Source organism: Trachurus japonicus, unplaced genomic scaffold (assembly GCF_045865225.1).
Source record: "Trachurus japonicus isolate A0001 unplaced genomic scaffold, Traja_1.0 AP030398.1".
NCBI classification, from domain to species: domain Eukaryota; kingdom Metazoa; phylum Chordata; class Actinopteri; order Carangiformes; family Carangidae; genus Trachurus; species Trachurus japonicus.
The window spans coordinates 383,537-400,324 of record NW_028220531.1 but is presented as its reverse complement, the minus strand read 5'-3'; the positions used below and the strand labels follow the sequence as shown (position 1 = coordinate 400,324).

At 42.9% G+C, this 16,788-nt stretch overlaps 1 protein-coding gene across 1 annotated transcript in view; it reads left to right on the top strand.

The window, feature by feature from the left end:
• The window catches only part of LOC146960420 (uncharacterized), a 56,217-nt gene that overhangs the window by 4,340 nt on the left and 35,089 nt on the right, over positions 1-16,788 (top strand). The gene's annotated exons all lie outside the window — the stretch shown is intronic.

The following is a 16,788-nucleotide window of genomic DNA, read 5'->3' as shown; positions in this document are numbered from 1 at the left end:
ACCCGAGCAACTAACGATTATTTTATATCGATTAATTTGTTGATATGTAAATGATTAATCGATTAATCTTTTGGTCAATAAAATGTTAAAAAATGTTGAAAAATGTCAATCACTGTTTCTCAAGAGGACGTTCTCAAATGTCTTGTTTTGTCCACAAACCAAAGAGAGACGCAGTTTATTGTCATAAGGAACAAAGAAACCAGAAATATTCACATTTAACTCATTGAGTGCCGCGCTCCTTTCCAAAGTTTTAGTCAAGTGTACCGGCAATTTAGACCATTTTTGACTTTTTATGTAGAGCCATAGTGTATTCTATATTACAACAATAACACAGACGCACCGTGCCGTGTCACAGCCTCTCGCCGCGGAACGTGAGGGTCTGTCGGCCACAGCGGCTCGGGAACACCGGTCCCACCGGTGGTCGCGGTCCTTCTGTGGTACGGGTCGGTGATGCCGGTCTACTTTGGCCCAGAGACCATCACATTTTACTGCGGGAGGACCTTGGGGAGGACACGGTGTTGCTCCAGATGAAGACCGGGCGGGACTGTCGGCTGAGAGCTTCCTGTTTCAGCTCCCAGCTGCTGGAGCCTCGCGGGTGAGAGCGGAGCAGCTGCTGCATCCACATGCAGAACTCCGTTTGAAAAAGCTGAGTTATGATAAAAACTTCCAGATCATGAGCTGTCATGAGACTTTGATCGTCATCTATTTCAGTTCTGCTCGTCGTAGAGTCCCCAAATTTACATATAATGTGTATTAAAGTGTCTATTTTCATAATTTAAAAAACTTAAAATCTCGTTTTTGGCACTCAACGCATGGGAACGAAAAACGAGAAATTACGTGGTTGGCACTCAATGAGTTCAGAAGCTGAAATCAGAGAATTTTGAATTTTTTTCTTTATAAAGTATTAAAACCCGTTGCCATTCCGACGGCCCGCCGGCGGGCCCCCGGGGGGGTTTTAAACAGGGAGGTGTCATAGAGGATGTCACCAGTCACTTGAAATAGTCATGCCACATATCGTTGGAAAGCTAAAACTCTTGTGATTAAAGATATGCCGACCATTCCTAAATATAATCATCACAGCAACACTCGAATCAGACTATAAACATGCTAACAAAGTTCGTAAAAAGCCGATATAACTCACGATTTGTGTCAGGGCAGGCTCAGGATCACAGGGTTTCCCCACAAACTTGGTGTCGTTACATTCAGAAAAGTCCAGTAAATCCAATCCAGTAAAGTATTTAGTCCAAAACACACGGTTGTACCGGTAGATAACCTCATCCCGCTGCTGCATCTTATGAAATTACGCATTGTATATCCAGTAAATCCGTTTATTTCTCCTCATAAATCCGGCGTTTACATGAAAACAATGTTTATTTCACTTTACAAAATGGCGCTGCCCTCTGACCTTTCGATTGACAGCTCACTCGACCAATCACAAGCTCCCTGTCCCCGGCTGCCGCCTGCAATAGCGAATGAGTGGCTGTGTCTGTATGAGGAACATCCCCTCCGACAGCGCTGAATGGCTTCAGCCAATAGGAATCGATCCCGATGGAAACTGTAGCATTGAATAGCCAATGAGATTACGAAACGAACGATGTGCTGCATTCACTGTCCCTGGGAAAAGGCAGCACTGCCATCTTCATGCGTAACTTTGCAAAAGCTGCACTTTGGCGCATGTATTGTTTCTCAATGGCAACTTTAGGAAAACGCCTAGATATACACTTAGAAAAACATGTGTAAAATACTCATTTTTAGCAGGATTGTTATCAAATTTGAACTGGGGCCAGGTAAGGCTTCATGCTGTAGTCCCATTGTGTTTTCCAGCTAAAATTATCAGCTACACTCATCTTCAGGCATCTGATTGCAACAAAAAAATTCAGGCGAGAATAAAAACATTCAAATTCAGTGTGCTCCCACTTAGATTACTAAATGATAGTAGCACTTATAGTGATTATTTCAGTTTGGGGAAAAACTTCAGAGTGATACCTTTCAAAAGAGACCAAGCCCATCCATATTCTCCAAACAGTTCAAGAACAGCATTCAATTTACTTTGGGTACGCCTTGGATAGGCGAATATTACAGAATTTATAGGTGTGGCAAGAGGTTAAAACTGATTATTGATTAAAAGCTTAGAATGAGTTGTTTACAAATCCATAGGTGGCGGTGCACCCACCGGAGCGGAAAAACTTGGCTCAAACGCTCTATTTTTATTTATATTTATTTTACCAGGCAGATTACTTGAGATAAAAAAAATCTCTTTTACAATCTCTATTGAGTGTCTGTGACTCAACTTGTGTCCGGAGGATGATCGACGTAGTTGTTTTTGTTTTTTTTCTGCCGTTATAAAACACACAGTGCTAGTTAGCATTAGCAGCTAGATCTTACAATGTTGAACTGTTGTTAGACAAAGTGCAGCCAAGTGTTAAATCAACACAAGAACTTCCTGTCCTAACTTTTCACAATAAAAGGCTGGTAATAGCTTAGCTTCATAAAACACTCTCCTGCACAAAACAAACTTTTCCCAAATGTTTATTTGGAAGGAAAATTGTTTCCTGAAATCAGGTGAAGGAAGATTCACTGTTTTTTTTTGACATGTTTCAGAAATCAGATCAAAACAAGATGGCCGACCTTGGTGCCATGGCAACGTGGTTACAGACAGTTAGCTCTAACATGAGATGTGTGAAGTTTGACTCCAGTTTGTTGTCGTTGTCGTTCGACAAAATGAAAAAACAACCTGAAAACTTTCTAAAAGTTGAATGTAGTGAGTTTTCATTTGTATCTGATCAGTGTGTGTTATGGAAATTCTTTGCTAGCACCAAGTAACATCTACATTAATACTTAAAGGGTCTTCAAAGGGCCTTTTGGTCTAGTGGGGGCCCTGGCTTTCACACCTTACAGAAACTGATATCCCCCCAATTCTGTTGTTTTCCCATTGGGATGTCCTGCAGGAGTTGAGCCCCTGGTGGGTTCCCATGGGAAAACAACAGTGGGGATGTTGCATAAGACAGGGTAACTCAACTCAAACTTAGGCTATATTACAACTCACAAATGGTTAATACATAAGAAGGCCTGATATGTTGGTGGAAAACGTCAGCAAGGCAATTTTATCTGTATAGCCAGTTTTTACAAGGGCTTTACATCCCATCATAACAACATCCTCTGTCCTTAGAGCGAGTGACGATATGTTTAGCCGCATGCTTTCATTCCATCGCTGGATGTCTAGGTGGTGCTTAGATAATGACATGGCTTACATAGATAACTGGACCTCCTTCTGGGGAAAGACTGGTCTGATTCGGAGAGATGGCGTCCATCCTACTTTGGATGGCGCATCTCTCCTATCTAGGAATATAGGGCACTTTATTAGCCATGCTAATCCCTGACAAGTACCCAGAGTTCAGACCAGCAGGCAGAGCCGCAGTTTAACACGCCCCTCTGCTGGGTCCTTCGTGTTGTCACCCACCCAGCCTATAGAAACTGTGTCTGCCTCGAGGCTGTCTAAGCCTAAACCCGAATCTAGAGGAGTTGTTTATAGCAACTTAGTTAAAATCAAAACCACTGCTCCAGCAAGCCAACCTAATAGAACTATTAAATGTGGTTTGCTCAATATTCGTTCTCTCCCATCCAAGTCTCTCCTAGTGAATGACTTAATTACAAGTCACCATATTGACATATTAACACTCACTGAGACCTGGTTGCAGCAGGATGAATGTTAGTTTGAATGAATCTACCCCTCCTAGTTACATTAACTGTCATGTGCCTCGTAACACTGGCAGAGGAGGAAGAGTGGCTGCTATTTATCAGTCAAATCTGCTTATCAACCCTCGACCTAATAGTTCATATAATACATTTGAAAGCCTTACTGTCAGCCTCTCTCACCCAGACTGGAAAGCAGAAAAACCACTCTTACTTGCTGTAGTGTATCGTCCTCCTGCACCTTATTCTGAGTTCCTGGACGAGTTCCCTGACTTTCTGTCAAATTTACTTTAACTTTAACATTCATGTGGACGTCGATGATGATTGTCTGGCTACTGCATTCAAGTCACTTTTGGATTCAGTCGGCTTCTCTCAGAGGGTAAACAAACCCACTCACACTTTTAATCATATCCTTGACTTAGTACTTACTTATGGAATAGAAGCTGACCATGTCACAGTTCTTCCTCAGAACCCCGTCTTGTCTGACCATTCTTTAATAACATTTGAATTTACTTTAACACAGTGATTCTTAACCATAGGGCCGCGGCCCACGCTTGGGCCGCCAGCACCCCCCAGAGGGCCGCAAAAAACTTTCAGTTTTGCACCTGTGGGCCGCGAGGGCCGCGGGACTGCGTAGATCAGGCATGTCCAAAGTCGGCCCGCGTCTCTGGCCTCCAAACAGGCTGAATGACAAGAGGGAGTGGAGCCTCTTGTCAGTCATCCAGGATCTTTGTCTCTGTGGGGGGAGGCGGGGCCGCTACCACACACACAGTGCAGCATGTGAGCCTGTGAGGAGCAACGCAAGGTAACGTCAGTGTTGCCAACTTGGCGACTTCCCAAACTCTCTTAACGACTTTCTTTTAGTCAAAAGCGACTACCGACAAATTTAGCGACTTTTCCGGTGCTGTTACAAACGTTTCTGGTTTGGAGACTCGGACGTGAAAGCACGTCATCACTGCTGTTTTCAACGGTGCTGCCGTGAGCCCCCCGCCCCCGTCCCTACAGCCCCCACTGGCGGTGTCACGGAGCTGTCCCCGCTACAGAGATCCTCTCCACGCCGCTGACACCCCCCCCACACACCCGTCTTAATTACCACTCCTATAAATTCTGTAATATTCGCCTATCCAAGGCGTACCCAAAGTAAATTGAATGCTGTTCTTGAACTGTTTGGAGAATATGGATGGGAGACGCTTGGTCTCTTTTGAAAGGTAACACTCTGAAGTTTTTCCCCAAACTGAAATAATCACTATAAGTGCTATTATCATTGAGTAATCTAAGTGGGAACACACTGAATTAGAATTTTTTTATTCTCGCCTGAATTTTATTTTTGCAATCAGATGCCTGAAGATGAGTGTAGCTGGGAATTTTAGCTGGAAAACACAATGGGACCACAGCATGAAGCCTTACCTGGCCCCAGTTCAAATTTGATAACAATCCTGCTAAAAATGAGTATTTTACACATGTTTTTCTAAGTGTATGTCTAGGCGTTTTCCTAAAGTTGCCATTGAGAAACAATACATGCGCCAAAGTGCAGCTTTTGCACAGTTACGCATGAAGATGGCAGTGCTGCCTTTTCCCAGGGACCGTGAATGCAGCACATCGTTTTTTTTGGAATTTCATTGGCTATTCAATGCATCAGTTGTCATCGGGATCGGTTCCTATTGGCTGAAGTCATTCAGCGCTGTCCGAGGGCATGTTCTTCATGAGACACAGCCACTCATTCGCTATTGCAGGCGGCAGCCGGGGACAGGGAGCCTGTGATTGGTCGAGTGAGCTGTCAATCGAAAGGTCAGAGTGCAGCGCCATTTTGTGAAGTGAAATAAACATTGTTTTCATGTAAACACCGGACTTATGAGGAGAAATAAACGGATTTACTGGATATACAATGCGTAATTTCATAAGATGCAGCAGCGGGATGAGGCTATCTACAGGTACAACCGTGTGTTTTGGACTAAATACTTTACTGGATTGGATTTACTGGACTTTTCTGAATGTAACGTCATCCAGTTTGTGGGGAAACCCTGTGATCCTGAGCCTGCCCTGACACAAATCGTGAGTTAAATCGGCTTTTTACGAACTTTGTTAGCATGTTTATAGTCTGACTCGAGTGTTGCTGTGATGATTATATTTAGGAATGGTCGGCATATCTTTAATCACAAGAGTTTTAGCTTTCCAACGATATGTGGCATGACTATTTCAAGTGACTGGTGACATCCTCTATGACACCTCCCTGTTTAAAGCCCCCCTGGGGGCCCGTGGGCGGGCCGTTGGAACAGCGATATACACAGCCTCAGGCTCAGCTCAGTCTCAGCTCAGTCACTACTCACCTCATCTACTGTGATGACACACGGTCAATATCTATTCAAGTGCTATTTTGTTTAGACTTGATGTGAACATTTTTTGATTTTTGAAAAAAAAAAAAAAATCCAGACAGTGTGATTTTGGTAAAAACTTGTTTAGATTTGTTTATCTGTGAAGAAATGAAAAGAATGCCATTTGCAATTTAAAAAAAGTATTAGTTAAGTAATAGTTAATTATATATATAAATATATGGGCCCCGGGCCAGTTTGTACTATAAAAATTGGGCCTCAAGGTCAAAAAGGTTAAGAACCCCTTATACCCCCCCCCCTTAACCCTACTTATATGAATATCTTATTACTTAGGAGGAATAAGGGACCCCCGACTTGGTGTATGTTTTACTGCTGTGAGTTAACCTGTCGGGAAGAAGTTAACTGTTACAAGGGAGGGATAGTTAGGAGTTTAGGAAGTCTTACTGAGCTGCGTTATGCAGAAGTCACACGGGTCAGAACCACTGTTCAGGGGGGGTGGGTTTTGGGAGGGTGGAGGGGCGGCAGGGGGAGGGTGGGTATGATTCTTACATCAGGGTTAGGCCTTCTGTTGTCACACCTGGAGCAATAGGTACCAATTTCGATAATGGTTAAGCTATCTATATTAAGCTATAATGTCCGGGGTCTGAATGCAAAAATTAAAAGAGTGAAATGCTTAGACTTACTCCGTCGCAAGAATGTGGATGTAGCTTTTATTCAAGAAACACACCTGAGGGCGGAGGATGTATCACGCTTTCAAAATAAGCAATACAAACTTGTAGCTTCAGATTGTGGGAGCTCTAACTCTAGGGGGACGGTCATGGAAAAGATTAATGGAGGGACATCAGGCCGCATAGCATATTTATGTACATCTATATATGGAAAGAAAATAGCCTTTGTATCTGTATACGCACCGACAGTTTTTGACCCTCTCTATTTTCCTGAACTTACCAAGGAGCTGTTATCCTTACTAGATTATGAGCTGATTGTGGGAGGGGATATGAACGCAGTGTGCGACCTTAATTTAGATAGATCCACCTTGTCAGTGTCCCACACCCAGCGGGCAGCATCAACTGCTCTTAACGCCATCATAGAGAATATTAACCTAGTTGATATATGGCGCATTCAGAACCAGGGCATTAGAGACTATACATGCTTTTCCGCATATCACAAATCACATTCTAGAATCGACTACTTTTTGCTCTCTTCAAGTCTGAAAACAGGTGTAGATTTGATACAGGTGCTACCAGTGACAGTATCTGACCATAACCCGCTGTTGATGACGATATATCTTAGTCATAGATTAAATAAAACACCTAGGTGGCGCTTTAATACGACACTTCTGCAGGATGAGGTATTTGTAGCACAATTTAGGAAAAAGATTACGGAATTCATAGCCAGCAATATAGGCACAGTAGTCGATGCCTCGTATGTATGGATGGCCACCAAGGGTTGTATTAGGGACCTTACATCCTCTTATGCATCTTACCTCAAGAAAGAGAGGAGCCGCAGGGTCTGCGAGTTAGAAAGAAAGTGCCATATACTTGAGAAGCGGTTAAAAGGTAAATATGCTAAATCAGTGGAAAAAGAACTGAGGGAAGTCAGGGTGGAGCTCAACGATCTATTGAGGAGGCGAGCAGAATTCATCATGCACAGAGTCAGGCAGAGCTATTATTTTAATGGAAGCAAACCTAGCAGGTTATTGGCACTGAAGCTTAAAGAAAGTGAATCCAGGGCATCAATTAATACCATCAAAATGGCTAATAATGCATTTACATCTGACCCAAAAGAGATAAATGTTGCGTTCCATTCTTTTTATAAGGAGTTGTACAAATCAACACTAAACTTTGACTCAGAGAAATGTAAGCAATTTCAGAGTAATCTGGATTTGCCTACGTTAGAGGAGCAGGAAACAACAGATCTGGGTCGTCCCATATCCTTAAAGGAGCTGGAGACTGCGCTTAAGATGACAAATAAAGGGAAATCGCCGGGCCCAGACGGCATACCGCCAGAGCTCTTGCCACACTTCTGGGATATTTTGGGGCCAGTTTTGTTGTGGTCGATTCAGTCAGCTGTCGAAAAAGGCTCTTTCCCGGCTCATAACAACGCTGCCCTGATTTCACTAATTCCTAAAAAAGGAAAAGATAAAACTGATTGCTCCAATTTTAGACCGATTTCGTTAATTGACTCAGACAAGAAGCTGTATTCTAAGGTGTTGGCATTACGTTTGGAGAAATACATGGACAAACTAATTCATAAGGATCAGGCTGGCTTCATGAAAGGGCGTCTAGCAGCCAGTGGCGGAGCCAGAAATTTTTCACTGGGGTGGCCAGGGTGAGACCATTACTTAAACAGGGGTGGCAATACGTAGACCAGATGCATCTATGGCTGTTTTAATATTTTACTTACAGTATTAATTTTTTAATGTGAATTTGTGAAACAGTGGGCCTGCCACCATTCAGATCAATTAGATCAGGAAAGGGGGAGGCAGAGAGAGGGGGAATGACATGCAGGAAAGGGCTGCCCGTTGCAGGATATGAACAGACTATAGCCTCTACAGGGAGCCCCCCAGATCAATGAGATATAAATAAAGAATAATAATATAAATATTAGGGTAATTGTCTTGTTTCCCCAATGTATTTTTGATGATGTATATTAATTGACAAAAAGTAAGCACTTGCTGTAGTGTGTTGTATAAAAAATTAAAAAAAATAAAACACAGACCCTTCAGTATGCTCTAATAAAAAAAAGGCAGGCTAGGAACTAGGTAATAAGCAGCATCACACCAAGTTGAACCTTTAAAGAGTGGAGGTGACTCAAGGATAAATAAAGAGTTCAGTGCACTCATATGTTGGGCTCAGTAGCATACAATAATTAAAAAATAAATAAACACAGTTTTCAATTTTTTTAGACCATTTCAAAAAGATCTTTTTTTTCAGATTTCAGCATTTATTGACATGAGTGAAGTTTTCAGAACTATAACTATAATTCATGTTCAAGAACAATTAAAGGTAAGAAATCTAAAGCAACTGGCCGTAAAATCCTCCTAATAGGTCACAGAGACTCAGGAATAATGTTCACAGTTCATACAGTATAACATGATGAACTCACTAACAACAATAGTACAGCCAGAGTATTCCCATTAAAAATCTTTTTTTACAGACTGCAAATCATGTTTATGTTTTGAATTTAGGTGTTTACATGTTGCGCCACCTAGCCCTCTGTCCCAGTCACGGCGGCGTCAGTGGCATTTCAGCCTCAGTCTGCCCCACTGAGCTGCCGCTACGGCTGGGAGAAAAAAACAGATCACTGTGTTTTGAATTGGACTGCAGTAACCGATTTTGGCAACATTCTTACATACAGTATTGTACCTTTAATGGACAAACTGCCATTACAAACTGTCATGGACTGTGTGTGTGTGTGTGTGTGTGTGTGTGTCTGTGTGTGTGTCTGTCTGCCCTTTCCTGTCTAACATACAGTAGGTTAAGAATCACCATTACACATTGACAAACTGTAAAGTACACACCTATGAAAGCTGTATTCTGCGGTTAGAGAGGGCAAAGCGTTCCACAAAGCCATCCAAATTTAGGGCTTTTGCTCGGCTTGACTCCACGCTCAGTACGCCCAAGTTACTCAATCTGCTGTCACCCATTGTGGATCTCAAGTACGTCTTGATGAGGTTAAGCGCAGAGAAACTTCTCTCACACGACGCTGTGCTCACCGGGATTGTGACTGCGATTTTGTACAACCTGAATAGTTCATGAAAAACTTCACGACATGGCTCAAGGAACTTTGTCACATCAAGTATGCTTGTGGGCTGTTCAATGCCTGCTTGGATTTTTCTCTCCAGCATGCGCTTAAACTGACGTAGCTCATGTGTCAGATCATCTGTATTGCAGTCATAAAGTGATGCAAATGGAAGCAGTGTTTCCTCATCACAGAAGTTGTTGCTTTTGGGGTTTAGGGCTTTAATACCAAGCATTATGGCACAGCCTGGCCTTGAGAACCTCCTCTCAATCTCACTCAGCATGACGTCAATCGTTTGGTAAAAAATCCCAGTTCTGAAAGTGTCCTTATTTTTTTCAGAACGCTTACCAAGGGTGGATGTGTGTAGTTGTGCATGATCAAGTCTTTTACTGAGCAGTGTTTGTCTTTTCTTGGGCTGGATTTCTATGTTGCACTGTTGTGCCATATCAATGACAGTTTTCCACAGCTCATCGAAGTGCTCTTCATTTCTGAAGTTGTTGAGATTAGTCACCAGCACCTCAACCAAATCCACAGCGAGACCTAAATCGAGGCTTTTGCACTGGAGTGCTTCTGACAGGCTTTTAACTTCACCAAAAAGGTTTGTGATTATGACCAGGAGTACAACAAACTGTCCATCCAATAATGCCAGCAGGCTTCTTGCTTCCACTGATCGGTCACCACTTTCATTTAGAGCCAACTCCTCAAGGAGACAGATGATAGCTGGAAGCCTATCAAGAATTGTTTGACATGCCTTTTGCCAACAGGCCCAGCGTGTGTCGCTTAACTTTTGGAGTTCCTTTGGTTGCCCTTCATAGAGCCGTTTTTGCATGTTCAGCCATTTTGGGTGACCATATGAACCAGACATGAAGTGGTACAACTTCTGCACAACCTCAAAGAAAGATTCAACCTCAGGTATGATTTTGACAGTGTCCACAAGCACTAGATTCAAACAGTGAGCATTACAATGCACATAAAACGCTTTGTTGGCCAACTCCTTCAGGCGAGCCTGAACACCTGTGTTTTTCCCCCGCATAACGGAAGCGCCGTCATATGCTTGCCCGACCAGGTTTTCTTTGTACTGCAGGCCGTGGCGCTCAAGTATATTAATGATCTTTTCAGTTAAAGAAGCAGCATCAAGCTTTTCTAAAGCCTCAAAGTGCAAAAAGCTCTCTTTCACCTCCCCACGATAATAGTACCGAAGTACAAATGACATCTGTTCCTTCTTTCCAACGTCTTTTGTCTCATCTGCTAAAACAGAAAACACCTCACTCTCTTTTACTTCATTTATAATGGTGGAGCGCACCATTTCTGCTAGCAAGTCCAAAACTTCATTTTGAATTTGGTGTGAGGCGTATTTGGCATTACGTGCCCCAGTTATTTTTTTCTTAACAACTGTATCATGCTTTGCAAGGAGTTCTAAAATAGCTAGAAAGTTTCCTTTGTTTTCATCATTTTCAGTCTCCTTATGTCCTCTTTGCGCGATGTTTTGAGTGGCAGTTAACAGTAACACTTCTGCAACACTTTTAATGTAATTTCGGTTCTCCTGCAACAAATTTGCAAACTCTTGTGACATACTGCTCATCAGAGTCTCTTGACCGTTTTTCTCATGTTCCTTCCAGGCTGCAATGGCATTGATGTGCACCTGAGATTTTGTATGAAGAGCAAACCCTCCATCCTTGAACATGGCTTTCTTCCAGTTTCTATACCCATCATCAGTCCAAGTATTTCCTGTGCTTGGAAGACTGAAATGTCTACAAGCAGTACACAGCGTCTTTAGATTGTGAGTACTTGATCCATTTGTGTTGACTATACCACGAGGGATTGAAATTTCTTAGTCTGTCCCCAGAGACTGTCCGTGGGAAAACTTTGAGGGACGGCTGGACTGGCGCATCGGCCCTTGATCTGGAGATGTCTGAAACAAGAAAAAACACTATAAGCCATCATAACCATCAATGAATCATGTCAATCACAACAGTATAGATATATATTTTTATATTTAAATGAATCATGTTAATCGCAACAGTATAGATATATATATTTATATTTAAATGAATCATGTCAATCACAACAGTATAGATATATATTTTTATATTTAAATGAATCATGTCAATCACAACAGTATAGATATATATATTTATATTTAAATGAATCATGTCAATCACAACTGTATAGATATATTTTTATATTTAATTGAATCATGTCAATCGCAACTGTATAGATATATATTTGTTTACAATTCAAAGAATCATGTCAAACCCTCCTGTAACTATGTAAATGTACTTATTCTGTAATCTACTGGTCTACTACAATAGATGTTGTTACAGACAAGGAAACAGTTTATAACATGGAAGCATAAAAAATCTACAGATGAACAGATATTAGAATAATCACTAGTTCTCCTCACTCCTCACCTTCAAAGCCTTCCACCACCTGGCCCCCCCCACCTGTCTGACCTCCTCATTCCCCACCGCCCCACCCGTGCCCTGCAATCCTCCTCCACTCTCTCCCTGACAACACCCATATCTAAACTCAAATCCTTCAGCGACAGAGCCTTCTCCCGTACTGCACCCCGACTCTGGAACTCTCTCCCCCCATCTGTCCGCGACTCACCCCACTCCCCACATTCAAGAGATACCTCTTCTCCCAAGCCTATGACCTCCCCTACCCATAGCCGGTCTCTCCATCACCTCGCTCATTAATGTGTCACTGTGTACCGTCTCTCCCTCGTCTCCCCCTGTACGTCTCTACCCTGTTTCTTTTGTGTCTTTGTAAGCGTCTTTGGGTTATTGAAAAGCGCTATATAAATGAAATGAATTATTATTATAATTATTATTAGTTAGAGTTCTAATTTATATACCTGTAGGAGGCCCTGCAGGGTTGTTCACCAGCGTCTCCTGCTGTCGTTCTGGTAGTCTGTCACCTGTCCGTTGAACCACACATGATAGAATATTAATAGGAGGATTTGGTCATATCAGGTTTAAATTATACTATACTATTACCTTGCATTGAGAATGTAATGATTAATTGCAATACATAAAATAAACAGCAGCTGTGGACACAAATGTTGAAACTGTATGTAAGTCTTAATGATTTTATGAAGCATCATTACATATAACATTATAGGTGATACAAAAGGCAGAAACGACAGGCAGTCACAGTGTGCTGTAACCAGGGTTCAAACTTAACTTTTTTACTCACTGGCCAACTGGCTAGTGAGCTTTAAAAATCTACTGGCCAGAAAGATTTTTTACTGGCCAAAAATTATGTACAGCTGTTTTGTATATTTTTCATTGTGTTGAACTGTTATAATACACTCATAAGAATTTTAACACATATAGCAATATTAGCATATTTTTGTGTGGAATAAAGGAGTCAAGTTTGCCTTTTTTTTTCCTAAAAGGTTTATTTTCGGGATGCACATGGTTAACCGTTTAACTATTAACCTGTAACAAGAACTTGACCGAATAATACTATCAGTTATTTATTTATTTATTTAACTCATGGGGGCGTGTCGACATGTGCAAACTTCCACTGCCTTCAGTCATATTATTTAGTAGCTAAAAGTTTCACAGGAGGACTGACACTGTGCACCATGAAGGAAGATCAGACAATAAATGTAGCTACACGGACATAGATGTGCATCACCTGTAATAACGGCGCTGCAAAAAAAAAAAAGAGGAGGCAGCTCTCCTGCAGCTCCACAGAGGAGCTGTCAGAGGAGCTGCTGTTCCTCTCTCTTCAGTCTGGTGTTTGGCTGCACTTTCAATAAGAAAAGTTCCATATGAGCGCGATCAGCAGAGACAGAGCACAATGGATGTGGCATTGATCAGATATCGCAGCGCACATGTTTATTTAACGGCAAGAAAAAAAAAAGTTTTATAATTGATCCATGTTAAATACACACATGTAATCGGTCACACGTGTAATTGGTCACACGTGTAATCAGTCACAAATCATTGCTATACGGCATGTTGTCATGTTGTGAGCTTTAAGATCTGTACGACACCGGCTCACAACCCAAGCATCACAGCCGGGTCGGGAGGAACTGTAATAACAACAAAGTAGTTGGATTTTTTTCACTCGCCAGAGTGGCCAGTCAGCCGGCTTCCTTTACTCGCCAAAGCATCAAAGTTAGTCGCCACTGGCGACCGCTAATTTTGAACCCTGGCTGTAACCTTAGCTACCTGTGGATCTTTTTTCTTCTTCTTCTTCTTCTTCTTCTTCTTCTTCTTCTTCTTCCCTGCTGCTGACTGCTCTTTCCTCACCACCACTGCCCCTCCCTGCCTGTCTGCTGCTGAAGTAGCAGGTTATCTTTCTTTTCATTTTGCCTGACAGATAAGGAAAGCAGCAAAATACATTAAGTTACCACATGACTACCGTTATTTGAGTGTTTATGCTCATGCTGCGCTGCATGTAAGTCACTATTAAGACAATGTGCGCATTAAAAGATTCAACTGTTTTTTTTTCCTTTCTTTTTTTTTAATTACTAAGGGGGCAACACCAGCAACAATGAAGATAACTGAAAGCAGAGAAGTCTCAACAGCTGCCCTTTAACAGTTTACCTGCAGTGAGAGGCGGCCGCGTCAGGCAGCTGTAGCCACATCTACATCATTATCAAAATAGGATCTCCTTCTATGAGTCTTGATGAATATTTGGCTGTTTTTTTTCTCTCTCAAAGTTTTATTGCTCTGACTCGTCACGTCTGCTCAGGTGATCTGCTGGCTATTGTTTCACTTAACTGCTCCGACGCTGCGCCCCGAGTGTGTGTCTGTGTGTGTGTGTGTGTGTGCGCTGAGACACACACACACACGCACACACACGTACGCACACGCACACGCACACACACACCACACTGTAACTGTAACGCTGCATCTACTGGAGCCTTAGCACATATTCTTCCCTAGACAAGTGAACAGACGTGTTAACGCAGAATTAGCCGGACGAGCAGCTCCGTCACGGTCGGAGTTTTCTCCTCCACTTTCTAACCGTCGTGTCATCGTCAGGTGGCTCTGTCTGCACTCAGCTCCTCACCAGACGTGATGCGGCTGGGACCATGCGCGCGACTGACACTGAAATCACTCACTGCACAACTTTTACTCAAAGTCACAGTCAACAAGTAAGAAAACTCGACCAGAACCGACCAAAGTGATCATAGAAAACTTACCTCCAAAGGTGTCCCTGCTTGGCGACACGCCGGCTGCTCCTGCTCCTGCGTGGCTGAGGCTCCCGCCAAAAGTTTGTGTGCGCTGCAGTCAAATGAGTCCGTACGGAAACGGCGGTCGGGCGGAACTAAAGTTCTGCGTGCAGAGCCGTTTTTTTTTGTCAAATTATGCCCCAGCCTTGGGGTGGCCAGTGGGGTGGCCAGAGAGTGGCCCTGGCCACCCCGTAGCTCCGCCCCTGCTAGCAGCAGACAATATCCGACGCCTAATACATGTAATTCACGAAACCAAACAAATTAAGACTCCATGCGCAATACTGTCAGTCGACGCCGAAAAGGCCTTTGACAGGCTCGAGTGGCAGTATCTGTGGGCAGTCATGGAGAGATTTGGCCTGGGGAAAGGGTTTGTCGACAAGGTTTGTGTTCTATATGCTAACCCCACCGCCATGGTGTCCACGAACGGCTTACACTTGAGCCATTTTCCCATCTTTCGTGGGACGCGACAGGGATGCGGCCTCTCGCCAAGTTTGTTTATTCTATCACTAGAACCGCTAGCCCAACATCTGAGGGAGAATCAGATCATTGCCCCCATTCGGATTAGAACTTTGTTGCATGCCATATCGGCCTTCGCTGATGATGTACTTATCTACTTGTCAGATATCGAAAAGTCAATACCCTCTCTGCCACTTTTGAAGAGTTTAAAATGTTGTCTGGCTACAAGATCAACTGGACAAAGTCAGCGCTGATGCCTCTAAATGAAACTGCAAAAGCAGTAGTTTTGTCTTATGATATTCCCATTAAAACATAGATCACATACTTAGGCATCCTGATCCAGCCTTCATTGCACAGTATAGTAAAAACTAACTATGATGACATATTTAAAGAGGTGGAGCATGACATAGCTGTATGGACTAAATTACCAGCTTCACTGCAAACAAGGATTGCCTCCATCAAAATGAATGTGTTGCCTCGCCTCAATTTTGTTAGCATGATGATTCCACTCCCTGCTACGGAAATATATCTGGAATAGTGGTCATCCCAAAATTAAACTCTCCACCTTACAGCGATCGAAACAAGAGGGTGGGCTGGCCTTCCCAAATTTTATGAGGTACCATCAGGCCTTTCAGCTACGCCCACTTAAGACATGGCTCGACCGTTCCTCCCAGGTAGCCTGGAGAGATATAGAAGATGCACTAGTACTTCCATACAAACTTGAAGGGATCTTATTTTCCGGACTAACCATCAACCAATGCATGCTACACTTCGGGCCTGTTATTACAAACTCAAGAAATTTCAAGGCGGTTGAGAAGAGTCTGGGGGGGAATTGGAAATGGCATGTGAATACTCCACTGTGGGGGAATAAGAATATTATCTCAGGGAATAAGCCGTTTGAGTCGGCTGCATGGTCCTCAAAGGGAGTGTGCAATCTTGGAGATGTATTTGATCCAGGGGGTATGTGCAGCTTCCAGACTTTGTGTTCTCTTTCTAATCTGCCAACATCATCCCATTTTTTGTACCTCCGACTACGGTCAGCTCTCCGTGCCTATGGTGTGCAGACGAACTCTAAGCTACAGACACATCCTGTTGTAGGCTGGCTATCCACAACGAACACCAGAGGACTCGTATCAGTTGTGTACTCACGACTTCAAACACATACACAGAAAGAGCTACCCTTGGCCAAGGCATGGTCCAGAGACTTGGCTGTTGCGGAAGAGGACATAAACTGGGAAAGTGTCCGGAAGAACACACTTCACTCGTCCAAGAACCCTAATCACCAGCTGATTCATTATAAGCTGTGTCAGAAAGCCTATCTGACGCCACTTGTGAGATTTCATATGAAGCTGTCAACCAGCCCAAACTGTG